The sequence below is a fragment of the Dermacentor albipictus genome, chromosome 1, assembly GCF_038994185.2.
Source record: "Dermacentor albipictus isolate Rhodes 1998 colony chromosome 1, USDA_Dalb.pri_finalv2, whole genome shotgun sequence".
Taxonomy (NCBI): domain Eukaryota; kingdom Metazoa; phylum Arthropoda; class Arachnida; order Ixodida; family Ixodidae; genus Dermacentor; species Dermacentor albipictus.
Genome location: NC_091821.1, coordinates 245,688,527 through 245,702,999, shown reverse-complemented (window position 1 = coordinate 245,702,999; position 14,473 = coordinate 245,688,527). Strand labels below are relative to the sequence as shown.

General features: G+C 46.4%; 1 protein-coding gene and 1 long non-coding RNA gene across 2 annotated transcripts in view; both read left to right on the top strand.

Moving 5' to 3' along the window:
• The first annotated feature begins 1,032 nt into the window (after window positions 1–1,032).
• LOC139054316 (uncharacterized) overlaps window positions 1,033–14,473 on the top strand; it is a 123,052-nt gene continuing 109,611 nt past the window's right edge. The window contains exon 1 of the mRNA XM_070531140.1: window positions 1,033–1,092. The gene's annotated coding sequence lies outside the window, so the exon portion shown is untranslated. The remainder of the gene's footprint in view (window positions 1,093–14,473) is intronic.
• Window positions 3,742–12,745, top strand: LOC135907964 (uncharacterized). Its single transcript, XR_010566154.2, has 3 exons — window positions 3,742–4,192; window positions 5,327–5,432; window positions 12,014–12,745. It is a non-coding gene; the product is annotated as an uncharacterized lncRNA (long non-coding RNA).

Sequence of the window (14,473 nt, the reverse complement as noted above, 5' to 3'; positions counted from 1 at the left end):
CTTTCTTTCTTTCTTTCTTTCTTTCTTTCTTTCTTTCTTTCTTTCTTTCTTTCTTTCTTTCTTTCTTTGTCCCATTTGAGACCTTATGTTTGCAGTGAAAACCGTTGCGAACGTTTATTTGAGGACAGGTTGAGTGGTTGAGCTCTTCGCTCACTAATGTCACAAACCACTGTCATCTCTATGTTAACGTTGTTGTTTTAAACTCGCTGCTTTAAGATTGACTGAATATTATTGCAGCTTTGGACACCACTTAGGGGATATGGTTGAGGCCACGCAGCACGATGATGCTCACTCATTATTCACCCAGTTAGATGGCGGCAGCTTGAAAGTGATGTTTCCAGTTGGGGTCACTTTCGTGGTTCACGCAGAAACGTCATAGCTACAAAAACATGTCGTAGACATGAGCTGCGTGTAGCTGCTCCCTGTTCCAAATCTAGGGGTATGCGAATGTTCGAAACTTTTGAATAACGAATTTAATATTGTCCTATTCGATTCGGTCCTCGAATCGAGTAAACACTTAAATCCTAATATTTTTTTCAATAGTCGTCGAATAGTTCACCGCGTCGACTGTGCAGGATCAAAGATGAAATTGAAGCAAAAATGCGATAACTTTCATTCCATCACCAGAGGACATGACGTACTAGAGCACGCTGGGTCGCTTAAGGAGCCAGGCTTTTCAGGCAAAGACAGTGCCCGCTACAAAAGCATGCAGTGGGTATTTTTTCATACTACTTATAGAGGCAGCGTAGCACCGGTGTCATCTCATTGGAATACAAATTAAGACGTTTTATTGCGACATGCTTGATTCAATTGTGGCACAGTCTGCCGCGCGACCATTTGAACTAGAGAAAAGAAGCTTTTGGTTTGGTCGCAAGGTTATGATATTTGGCCCGCAGTGACTGCCTTTCGAAACTGTACATATGATAATGCATGTCCGTGTAAACCCTGAACAGCTCTGAGTTCGCGAACAGCTTAGTTGTTCATATAATGTTCCCTTTATGCTTACAGTAAAACCTTCTGTTTAATTTGCAGTCTAATGACAGAAAATTTCCAATGTGAGTACCAGGAGGTGAAACTTGCTTGATATTAATGGTGAGTACGCTGTACATTATTCACGAACTATTCGAAAAATAAACCATAATCGATTCAATTCTCTTCTGGCAGCGTTTGATTTGAATTCTATTCGCTCTTAAAACCACTATTTGCCCACCCTTGTCCAAATCACTGAAAACTTGTGAGATGGTTATCGCAGCAGCAACGAGTTATATACGCAGGCGGCACGTACACTGTAAACAAAAGTTAGCCGACATTGGGGTTTTTGCGGCTCATGAGCTTTGAAGACTACCTTGCACCAGAAAATTACTCTGGCATACGGCAGTAAAATGCGTTACATTACATCGTTTTACTACCACCTCTGAGAAACGTAGTAAAAGGATGTCATGAGCCGGCTTTACGACCTACGGAGTTTTAGATCACGTGACCAAAAACCATCTATTGAGAGTTTAAAACCACGTGATCTGGAACCAACCTGAAGATCACGTGATTAAACACTACCACTTTACTCCCCAAGGTTGCAAGCTCCGCCCAACCCAGTTAAGCCTACGCTCGGCGACAGGCACGGCCGCGGCAGGAATGGCAAAGGTCGATGCCGTGGCGGTGCATCCACCAGCGGAACGGCAGAACGTTGGAAACTTGGAACGTATGTACTACATACGTCGCGTAAGAGGTGTCTCAAGTGGACGCGGCTTCCTGCCGGCGCGCCGCCCGTTGCACGACCGACGAGCCAATCGACTGCATTGCGTCAGTGCGAACTCATCGAAAAATAATGTTCCGATTCCGCTCTGCACGGCGAGCCGGCGTGGCCATGCTCGTATTCAGCGACAAAAATCGCCTCAAGAATCGTTCCTGGACCGATCCTCTCTACGGCAGGTAAATATCTTGCCGTTCGCGAGGGATACCGCCATCGGCCGGCAGCCTACAAACGGCGAGTTGTCGCGTCTGCTGCTCCGGCCGGAAGCAAGCGTGTCGGTCAAAGTTCATTGCCAAACACAAGCCCACTTTTTCATGCTTCTACGAGCGAGAAAACGACTGTCTCTTGTCCACTTTGAAGCTGTGAACGGAATCGTCACGACCCACTGTAGCACAAAATAAACAAAACGTTGGTTAGTTGTAGTGACAGTCAATGGAAAGCCTCACGCACTAGAAATAGATGCGATCATGTCGAGCGGTCTCGCCAATTCAAGGTGAGGGCACATAATCTCGTAAACACCACAGCTAGCGCTGTAGGAAGCGTGTATACGAGCGGTGATCATGAATTTGTGCTCAGTAGGCGTCAAAGAAGCCCGTAGGCCATCCACCATTGCAAGCACACGGAGCTGCACAGACGGCGCGCTGATGGGCTCGTGTTCGCCAACTAAAGCGGGAGACACACGGTCCGATTCGGTGTCCGATCCGGCGGCCGACGCGCCTGAACGGCAGCCGGAATCGAGGTGTTTTGCCGTGCGCATGCCGAAGCGCCGGATCGGACGTCCGGCGTGCGACAAACCGGGCAAATTTTCATCGTCCGATGTGTCCGACAACCGCACTCTCCGCACAGTCGTTTGGCCGCAGCTAACGTGATGTTCTCTGACGTTCCCTCCACGGAGGCGGCGCTGGCAGGCCGGTTTCTCGCCGTCTTTTTTTTTTCCCCCTTGCCTGCTGCAGTTTGTTGCCGACACGAAATAGTTACCAGTTCAATAAAGTTATCTCAAATATGTGTTTATTATGCAAAACAGCGCCTAGTACACTAGCACTAAGCTACCGTCGAAATCGGGAGCCGCGACGCGAGGGCCTTTCCGCGGACAAACAGCACACACCGATCTCTATGCACCGACCGTCCGAGCGAGGCTGCTCGCTTCGCTTGCACGTTTGCCCTTCGCAACGACTGCGTCGAGTAAACCAATTGTATTTGATTACGGGCTACCTAAGTGCACAGCGTTAACTGTTTTGGCAAAAGTAAGCCCTCTTCATCGAGCTCGGGCTGAATCGAGCGCCGTCGGCCGCAGCGTCCGCCTAGCTATGCCTGCCGGCCGTATCGCTGACTGTTACCGGAGCCGTCAGTGGACAACGCGCCGTCGTGAAGTGTTCTGTCACTTGCAGGGGCATAATTTTATTGACAGTGTTCACGTAAAGCGAAGCAGTGTTGTGCAGAGTTTTTATATTGCGTTTCTCGACGTGAATCTGAACTCAAGCTGGGGGGGGGGGGGGGGGAGGGGCTGGATCTGGGCGGAGCTTACGCGCCGCTCGACCGTTCGGATACACGCACGTTGGATCGGACGCCGAATCGTACCGTGTGTCCCCTGCTTAAAGCTCGCTCATGGTTCGGCGTTAGTCCCTGTATATTCTTTATAAATAAGGAAGCCTACCTAGGCACTGTAAACCCAACAATTGGGGCCTAAATGCCTGCCCTCCTCCCAGCTACAGTTTCGTTTGAGCGACAAAGTCTGATTTCGAAGGCCGTGCTTTTGCAAACTGCATGCGACTGAAGCGGTTGCGAATCTTGAAGGCGACATCCGCTTCGTTTTTTTATATATATATAGTACATTTTCTTAAACTTCGTATAAAAAAGTGCATATTTATACAAAGTTAACACTTTTTGACTCAAGAAATTTGTTAAAGTGTCCCTACCGATTGTTGTTAGGAAAAAACACGTAATTTTCTCATTTACGACACATTTTTCTAAAAACCGCAGAGTGGCGCCACTGCAGTATTTGTTTGGTCGACATACCACGTTGGTTGTCGTAAAGTGCGGTATTTGAGTTATATTTTAGAAGAGCCTAGACAAAATGTGCTCCTTGCCGTGTGCAGTAGCCATCGCAAACCCTCCGGACTCGTGTAACGCCGTTAGTTCGCCGTGTGTTTCGTGCGATCTACCAGTGTCGACAGTGAGTGTTACTAGAGCGCCCGTCCGAGCTGCCTTTGTTCTGCCCACGACCGGCTTATAAAGCCGGTCGTGGTTCTGCCAAGCTGCCTGCCCGCGCTCCCGTGAAAAGTCTGGTACTGGAGCTTCGAATCGTAGTGTATGGAAGGCTGTTGAAGGTTGTGCTTTTGTGGAGCTGGAGTTCATCGGAAGTTCTACAGTGCTTGCGCCAGAAAGACGTCGGTGCCTCGGTACCTTTGAGACGAAGGAGCGTTGGCCAAGTCTTTTTGAAAGGTAAGCAAGTTTGGCCCTTGCGCGCATTCTTGAACTTATGATTTACGTAATGAACGTTGTGTAACTAGCTAGAGCAAAGCGCTTTCTGATCGTAGGTTGGCCGTCTTGCTGTGCACATTTAGCAAGCAATTTCACGAAGGCTTCTTCTGATGTTACAGTAAGCGTACTTGCATTCTGCTGTAAAATATATGCTACCCGCCTTGATTGCTATGCCTGAATGGGCACACAATTATGAAAACACTGAAAGTTGCTGTTCGTTCGGTAGTTTTCTGGCAAGAAGTTATTCGTTATATATGCATTCCCGCAAGTACAGTACATGTGTAATGTATCCGTCGATGTATCATGGGCTTCGCGCGTTGGCACACGATTCCTATGTTTGACGCTTAAGCGGATAGAAGCTTGTATGAAGATTTTTGTATGTATACAGTTTGGTTTGGAGGACCACGTCGCGAGAACCTGTGTATTTTTTATGTTCTTGAGTGTCTTCGCGTATTTGTCTTCTATGTTGCAAACCCGACATAGGCCGATATTACAGTAACGAAGTTTATTTTTAATCGAGACATTTCAGACACCGGCCTTTAAGAAAGACATAGACCAACCAATTCTTACGAACGGGATGCCAGCTCTTGCAATCGTAGGTTATACGGCAGTGCGTAATAAAGTAAGGACTGCGATTTTGTAGCGATACTTACCCCTCGATTCTATACCACTCTTGTCGCCCACCGCAAACGGCCGGCTGTTCCAGTACGTAGCACGGGCCGGGGCGGCGGTCAGACCACTTACGAATAACGAAAAGGAATAGCATCGCTACAAAATCGTGATCTAGCTTTCAGAATGCTTTTCATGTGCTCAATATTTTTGTTTAATCCAATGCGCCACGTTTTACTGCTTATATGAGTTTTGTTTTTGATTGTCCTGGTAGCCTGTTGTTGCTGATTTCGTTCCTCCCTGAAACTTCTCGTTACAAAATATCAGTGTAACCTCCTTAGATATAACAAAGAGACATTTGTGCAACCAGGCGCAAATTCATGCAGCTGGCTGTGTGGGGCTGTCTTTGCAATTCCACATGGCACTGGTAAATCACAAATTCCCAGGTTCACAGCGCAATAAATTAAACATTTCTTACTTTTGAAGGCTATGCGGTTTCTGGAGGCATCCCTACATCGAGCAGGAATCTGCTGCACTGCTGGAAGCTGGACAGCACGACAATAAAGCACGTGATCTGCGTGCTTTCTCAAAGGTGCGTACAAAACTGGCGCTGCCTTTCGAGTTGTAGGATACATTTGTGTTATATGCAATCATTTTACTGTATTGCCATTTTCAGGATTTCTAGTGGCTGATCACGAATTTTATGTTTTGGTGGAGTGCCCTCAGTTTAATGAATTTACCTAAAGTAGCCTCCTCTGAGTTAAATATAATTGGGCGCTTGAGTAATTATGCCTTGTATACTCCATATAGACTATATTAATCTAGCCAAAATGCCTTTTTAAGAATCATGAATTCAGGTTTCGTGCCTTGAATAATGTGCTCTAGAGTGTCTAGAAAAATGCGTTGTACCACCTAAAGACATAGTTTATGCCAAAGTGCCTTAAGCAATGCTTTCGCACAAAAGTTGTATCATCAAGAGTTTCAGAGAAGCCTGTGTGGTCGGTATGAAACATGACAAAGACAGACAGACCAACCAAATACAACATTAAAAGCAATACATTTTGGCTTCCATATGGAAGCCTTGTTCACAATAAGGCTACAAAAAGTGGAAGTGCATATTTAATTAAGTAAGTTTTAGCATAAGATGGGCGTGGGCTCCTTGGTTTCAGATAAACGTGTGTCCTGTTGATTGCATCTCCAGGGAATCCAGGTACAGGCATGGCTTCCAATTTCTTTCCTGGCCGATTATGCTAGACACTATCCAGTCACTATTGTGTTTAGTCATTGCGGCATGCTCTGCCAAAGCATTTGATGCCACTCTTTTCTCATCCACATCGTTCTGATGTTGGCGTAGCCATTGCTTAAAGTTGCCCATTGCTCTAATGTAGATAGTATTCATATACACATGTTATGTTTCAAAGGTCAGAATTCATGTCAGTAAAATTTTTGATACGGTTTGTTACTGGGATGGCTACCTCGTTGGTTTAACATGGCTTGTCACTGGGATTGCTCTCTTGTTTGTTTAGCTTCTTGTCGGGTTCATATGGATTTGATTTTGTGCACAATGAGATGTTACACACACACACACCTTGCATATACATGAAAAAAAGGTTTACAACAGAGATAACATATATGCATGGGCATATATATGTGTCAATAAAATACTCGAGCCTCATTTCTACCTACAGAAAAAGAAGTTATTTCTCCTCGAGGGCATGACTGCTTGCAATAATGAACCTCCAAGAAAAGGTTTTCTCTAATCCGTATTTTTGATATCTAAATGCTTATGTGGCATGTACAAACTGCTTGCATCAATTTCTCATTGGGATGAGTGGTCTAAACTTTAAATTTGAGTAATAATTGCAATAAATAACTCATTTCACCTGTCTTCTAATGACTCTAAAATTCTATGCTTCTACCTTGCCAAACCTTTTATGAAATTAGTTTGATGAGGCCCAATATACAGGGCTTTCTAAATTGAAGGTATCAGTACCTATTAAAGACTGTGCTAACTAAGAAAATGCTGCTTGTGTATGTGGTTTATTCATTTCTCAGACAAAAGCTTTACACCCAAGTGCAGTCAGTAAATCGAAAACAATTTGCTCTTGTTCAATAGTTCTCGAGCACTTGTGTGTCACTATAGTTGGATACAAATTTAGAAAAAAGGGGAGGCCCCACCCGGATGAATGAAGCGCGACCTCCGATTGCCTCCGCGACTAAAATAATCCCGCTCAAAAAATCGTGCTTAGGAAACGCACAATTCTCAGTATAAATAAAGACTTTGATGACTGGTTTAGTAGAGCACTCATGCGCTACAGCACATGCCAGATTGCGACAGAAAAATAACCCCGTGCCTTCCACAACACTGCCCGTCGTCTGCTCTTTAGCTTCATTGCAAGCGGCAAAAGTAGAAAGAGCAACTCTGCATGGCATTTGTGCTTGTTTACATGTACACGGCACATTTACTACTCTTGTTCCGAGCTTCAAATGAATCAGTTGCTACTGAACAAGTACTTATATAAAACAATGCATTTATCGCAACCATTACAAACCCAAGATGCTCAGTGTCGGCGAAAGCACCGTGTTAAAGGTGAGGAGGGAGGTCAAAGCTTCGCATATTTCGGGTGGCAAACTATCGACGCCCTCGCGAAAACGCCCACAAAATGTGGAGAAAAGAAGCAGCAGCACGAAGTAGGACACATGTGCGCTGAGCTCGTGTGCACGACTTCTTTCACCACAACGAGATACCGACGATCGAGAAGATCACTAACGAGTTCTCGAAGCATATATTGTGTTATGTTTGTGCCCTGGGATTTGCCTGACGGAAGGCCAGTGCTATGGTTTGTCGACTGTGGAGGCAGCATTGATCCCCGCATGGTGCCTGCCTGCTTCGGACACGACTACGTGCACGGCTCGAGTTTCCTCGCGGCTGCACGGCGTCCACGACGGAAGCAGCCACCGGATCACGGACTGCTATTCGGCCCCTCCCCGTCCCGGCAGCAACGCACCCCCCCCCCTCGTTTGTCCGGCGGCGCCCGCACCACAAACGACTCCCGCTGTGTTTGGGACAGTTTCCAAAGGAGGGCTGTGTTTCGACCCAGTGCCTTGCAGTTGGTTCCCTTTGTCCTATGCGGGCCATAAAACTTGCCCGGCGCACCATTCTGACCGACCGCCAAATCGTCCTGACGCCACAGCACGGTTCAAGGAAGCGCCGGCCACCGAGAGCGGCGTTAGGACCCCGGAGGCTGCCCAGAACCTCTCTCTCACGACCTTGTTTTGTCTTTGGGGACTGTCTGGAAGATCTTTGGGCTGAGGGGTGTTATTTAAGCAGCTTGCAGCTGCTCTGTTGGTCTCTCTCCTGATAACGACGACAACATGTAAACATTGTATAAAGAATTATTCGCAGAGAAAGCTCTCCTCGTCTCTGACTCTGCGTGAAGCGAGGTCCAGACCTCCTGCCAGCCACACATACCTCGGCAAACGCAACAATGGATCTCCCATCACTGAAGCGGTGTACTTTGTGTCAAGCACAGCAGCCAAGCATTCTCCCGTGACCTCTCAAATAAATAAGCGGTTCACTTGATGACATATTCCTTCTAATGGAAGCCCAATTCTGAAAAAGCAACGTTCTGCACAGATGATGCTCAATATAAGCGTTGGCATGGAAACGTGCTGAAATGCCGGAAAATCTGAATGCAAATGCAGTTATTAACTGAATAACTATGTGGGGCCCGAAATGCTCATTCGGGCAGCCACTGTCCAGCTTCACGCGAAAAAGCAGTAGTCAACGTGAATGAAATTGACAGCCACTCTTAGCAGCTTGCACGCCAAAGCACATTGTGCTTTGCGTGCAGTTGTGCTGCCCCTACTGTTTTTTCCAGCCCGTTGAGATGAATAATGCCAATGTCAGAAGGCCCAAAATACTCTAGTGGGCAGCCACCTATGAGCATGACGGGCCCTGTGATGAAATAACAGTCATCAGGGCACGCTTCAAAGGCACCTTTAGCAGTCTGCACGTCAAAGCCAAGTCAAGCCGTAACGACTGTTGGTGAAACGGCAGCAACCAATGCGACAGTGACAGCCACTGTTGGCAGCTTGCATGCAAACACACATTCATGTTGTGGCATTGTTTATTTTGGTTACCTGGCCTAGGCAAGTAATGCGAATAAGAACAATTATCAAACATCATTAGCTTAGTTAGGCCCAATATACTCAGTAGGGTAGCTATTAATAGCAGTAGTCGAGGGCACGCTTGAAAGGCACCATTAGCAGTCTGCACGTCAAATCACAGTCATACCGCAGTCATTGTTGTATTTATTTATCTGACCGGGCAAGTAACACCAATGTAAGCACAATTATTCACCCTGAATAGCTCTGCTAGCATTGTGCTAAAAAATGCTGAGTGAAGTTTAATTTGTTTTATTGAGGCAATTATTTAATTTACAAGCCATCGGCATGTCGATCAACGGCCAGGTTCAGACAATGTCATTTGTGAAGTAATAAATGGTGAAAGTTGCAAAAGCTCTCAGTGCACTGCTTTGCTGGGCTCCATTCACTGAAGAATGTCTTTGCAACGGCGAAAGCGTCAGACAGAAATCACACCCCGCTGCACATTGTTATTCGTGCTGAAAATTTTCGCCATCATATGTGATAGGCAGCGAAACCGTTTGTTTACTAAGACTGAATGCATGAAAAATGCAACAGCATAGCAAGGTATTTCACAATATGCAGCCTTTCATGTGCACTTCTGGCTAGCTGCCACATGCACTGATGCATAAACGTGAGCAGAGGTAAGAGGCAAAGTTGCTGTGCAACCCACATGACGCTTTTAAGAAAATGTATCTCTAAACCTTTCTGTTTTGATAGGCGATCAAAATATGTTTTGAGCAAGTTGGTTAATCACATTGCAGCAACAATACAAGAAACAAGGACAGAAAACGCAGCGAGTAGGCAGATTGAGAAGACGAGGTAGACCAGTGAGAAAGGTTTTAATGAGATGGAAGAGGCCAGTCCTGCAGTGTACAGGAGTTAGTGCTTTGAATGAGATTGTCTAATGAAAATGTGCAAGGACTTTGCTGAACGAAAACTATCAAAAACAAATGCTAATATAAAATAAAAGGACAAATATGAGTAAGTGCAAACACGCATGGAAGCAGGAACGCTGGCAACACAACTTATGCGTGACTGTGCCACAGCACGCATTCTACAGCTTGCGTGCGCGGTGAGCACTGGTGGAAAGAAATCAATCGACGGTGCTATACACAATGCTCGAACACCGCCATTAGACGCTCGGCTATCTCACTGTTGACAACGATCACTCACGCTAAGTTGACGGTGACAAATCTTTGAATTGGAGGCTTCTTTGTCAAATACAGTAAAAGCTCGTTAATTCGAACCGCATGGGGAAGCCGCTTCAGTTCGAATTAACCAAAGTTCGAACTAACGAAAGTGAAGGAGAGCAACAGTACACTGCGATTTGGAAGCAGTAGGGAATGTCAGGAATTTGGCGTGTAAGAAAGTGATGGCGTGTGCCGCGGGCACATGCCATCTTCAAGTCGAAGCTCTGGGTCCGACTGTGCCACACCACCGATGTCCACAGAAACGAATGTTAGCCGAGGCTTAACACCATCACAATGAATCGCGACGGCCGATACCTCCTAAGCTGAAAACAGAGGTACACAACCGATGAAGACTGACGAGACGAAGACGCCGAACATGTGAAGGTGGCGAAGGCCCTGATTCGTTGGTTCTTGATTGCAAGCGCAGCTGCGACGTACTTGATTCGCTGTGTTTTGGCGCTTGCCGTGCCATCTTCGCACAACATTAGCAGCTGTACAAGATTTGCAAAGCCTCCGAGATTCGCAACGGGCAAGAAGTCTCGGAGGTTACGTAGAACGGAGAGGCGGCAGCCGCCGCTGCCTTCTGGCTGACCCCGCGTCGGTTAGATTTTTTTCCGATTTTGCCTTCTCTCGCCGTTCTCTCCGTTTAGGAGGCAACACAGCCTTGTGTGTAGGCCGTAGGTGCATTTCTCTGGCCGTGTGCCATGCGAGCGTAGTTCGAATTATCCGTGAGGGAACCTTCTCGCGTTCGAATTAACGGACTTTTTTATACATAGACTTCTGTGGAGCTTGGCCGGACCAAATCGTACAGTTCAAATTATCCATAAATTCGAATTAATGAAGTTCAAATTAACGAGCTTTCACTGTATTTTCTGTTGAGACGCTCGTAGGTTTGTTTCACGCGCGCACACTTTTCTAATTTCTCCTCAGAATGGTTTTGCTCCATCACTTTACCCCGTCCGACGAAAAATGCAGCGACATGGTACACGAACTCACCCACCGCTGACAGCGGGCACCAGACTTTGGCAAACTTTTCTTGTCTTAATTTCACTCAGGAGCGAAATAAAAAAGACATGAAACAAACAGGCAGGATGTGTGTTTGCAGCAATCACCGAGGCATCCTATTTTCAGACAAAGCGTAGCGCAGCATCAGCGATGCTCGCTGCAATGTTTCTTCGCGAGATCACGGCTTAGAATAAACGCACGCGGCACAGATGCCGCATTGTAAGCTCGCAGTAATATTTCCGGCATGATAGACAAGGACAAACAGATTGGGAATTCACTGTGACGAGGCATTGACACGCACAGCTGACGCGACTTGGCCCAGTTCGAAGCCTGGGCGGCCATCTTCGACGGCGGGCCACCGGCCGTCCGGCGCATGACGTCAGTCCAGAGTGCGCACCCATTAGTGGATGCTCGTGTGCATCCGCCTCGGAGGAGTAAAGGCCCCTGTTTTTCTAAAGTTGTATCCGACTATAATCGAGCACAGCTTGACCCTTGGCCTAATACTAAATCAGGCTTGAAGCTTTCAATGTGTGCTAACCGCTAGAACAGCACCAGATTTCATTCTGTGCCAAGGGGTGGAACGCATTTGCTTAGAGCTAGGCAGATGAATGTCTTTCTTTTGCATTGAAGTTCCCAATACTTTCTAGTCTTAGGTGAAAGTACACAGCTCAGCACAACGCATGTATGGTATACGTAAGGGTACTTTGTTCTTTAAACCGTATCAACAAGAAGCAGCTACTTCCATTTTTGCAAACCTGACCTTATTTCCTAACCTTTCCTTGATCAAAAGTGTAGAAAATTAATCTGTGCTTGTTCTGTTGTTTCACAGGTAGACATCGACGACGGTGTACATGTTGAAAAGGGCCTGCTGAAGAGGCTGCGCCTGGATGCTAACAACTCGGGCTTTCAGTTTGCGGGGGGCCTCCTTAAGGCTCCTTTTACAAAAGAAGAGGTTGAAGGGAGGCGCTACACATGGATGTGCAGCGATTGTTTGTGACAGCGTCACTGCTGGCAGGCCTGGCCTGCCTTTTCGCTTTGTTCTGGGTCTTCCACGTTATCTACTCGAAAAAGGCCCACAGGATTTTGACATTTATTGAGCACTGCTTTCTGGATTTTTGCTACACAAAGCCGCAGGTGATAGCATTGGATTTAGTCAATTTTTACAAGAACTATTGCTAGGCAAAAAAATTTTCAGATGCATATCCTCAAGAAAGTTTCTGTCAAAATTATTTTGCCTAACAAAAGCACTCGTGGGTTCTGTGGCTGACAGGTTGCCCAAGCCATGTAGCACAGTGCTTGCTTTAAAGGGACACGAAAAAGAAAATTTGTTTGAGCTTTATTAAATCATTCTTCTACAACACCGAAAAAACAACTCCCACCATGAGAATTGGCTTGATAAGCCAGATAACTTGCAAAAACGAAAACTGGTGCCGCCACCACCACCTTATAGTTCCTGCACCAGCTCGCTGTGATATGGAATTTGACGGTGTCTGTTCGGGTCTAGCTAATGTTCTACTGGCCAATATTGATGAATTCTGTTGTAAAGGTGTCAAAGAATATACTTAGTTGAAGTATCCCTTTGCGACACGCATTAGGATATAGTCATCAGAAAATTTTGAAACTGCCTGTGTGCACTCTTGATGAACAATATTTCAGTAAAAAACCATAAACAAGCCGGTACCTTAGGTACTTAATAAATTAGGTCGCGTCCTCATATGTACACACTGTGACTCAATACAACTAAGTCAGCAAAAGTCAACCGAAGGCTTTATTGCATGAAAATATTGCAGGTAGAGCGATAAAAAATTCCTCTTTGGTCATCAGCTGATCAGCCTTCTTGCTTACTTGGTGTGATATTCATAAAAACAGTCATTAGTGGCGGACAGGCACAAGAACACTTCGCACTTCCTGCACCGAACTCATGATTTGGAATTGCATCCAGGCTTCCGGCAACGCTGTGGGAATCGTGCATCCACGTGCTGAGGCCAGTGCGCTTTACCATCCAAACGAACAGTGTTTGTAAGGAGGGGTCCACTATTATGAGGTGCTTTTGATACCCTCTGTAAGCTTTCCGCACTTGGTCGCCCTCGCTTCTTCTCCAAAGGTTTCTCGGAAACAAGCAGGCTCATGGCAGTATAGGTTTGAAACTGTAGCATGTCCATCGTGTTCTTTCGGACAAGGCCTTCAGCAGAAGCATCTCTTAAATACTGCAACCATGAGTTTGCAAGCGCAAATGAGGTGAGGTGTGAAATTACCCTTACAGGCCATTTTTTTTGTCTTTGCTCTGATGTGATAGAGCGACATGATAAAATCCAACTTATCAACCCCACCCATGTGGCGATTATACTCTAGTATAGCCTGTGGGCATTCTACCTCGATGCGCTCCTTTTTCGAGGAGCTCCACCTGCTCACAGCCCTAGCTTCACCAGTGGAAACCTGTGTTGAGGCCACCGTGACCAGATTGTTGTCCTTCCATCGCACAAGGGCAACGTCTCCTTCCTCTGTCACCTTGACATCGGTGCTCCCACGCTCCTCCTTTCGCGTTTCTTTTTCGCCCTTCAGCTTACAACCCAGCAGCCTGTTGCACCTGATCGTACCCGTGGCAAGGATTCCAATACCTTTTAGCTCCCTCAGAAGCAGCACGGACGTGAAGTAATTGTCAAAGAACAATTTCAGGTTGCGGTGCTGTGGGAATGACTCCACAAGTCTCATTACCACACAGCCCCCTAGACCAAGGTAGGAGAACTCCCGGTCTACTCCTGTGCCTTTGCCCTGATAGAGTTCAAAATCATGCGCCAGACCATCGGTGCTGCATCGCACAAAGATCTTCACACCAACAGGGTTTGGCTTACTTTTCACCACCTGTTTTGCTGGGACCCTTCCTGTAAATGCCACCATCTGCTCATCAATGCAGTTATGTTCAAGCTCTTCAAGCTGAAGGCACCGGGACCTAATGACATCGAGGAGCGGCCTCACCTTCCAGAACTTGTCCACACTGGATGCATCCCTTGGCTCATTCTGGTCAGTTATGTGCAATGCGCTTCGCAATTTAAAAAATCTGTTTACCGCCATTGCATCTGCAATTGCAGAAATTCGGGTACCGCTTTGCCAATACATGCGGACACGTGGGAATTTCAGGACACCCATGTAAATGAGAATTCCAAAAAACACTTTCATCTCTTGCACGGAGCACGAAAGTTCGTTTCCTGTGTTCTGCAAGGCATAAATATTTGTGTACTTCGTGAAGTCCTCGAACACTTCATCGGTGAAATACTTCATGAAATACTTT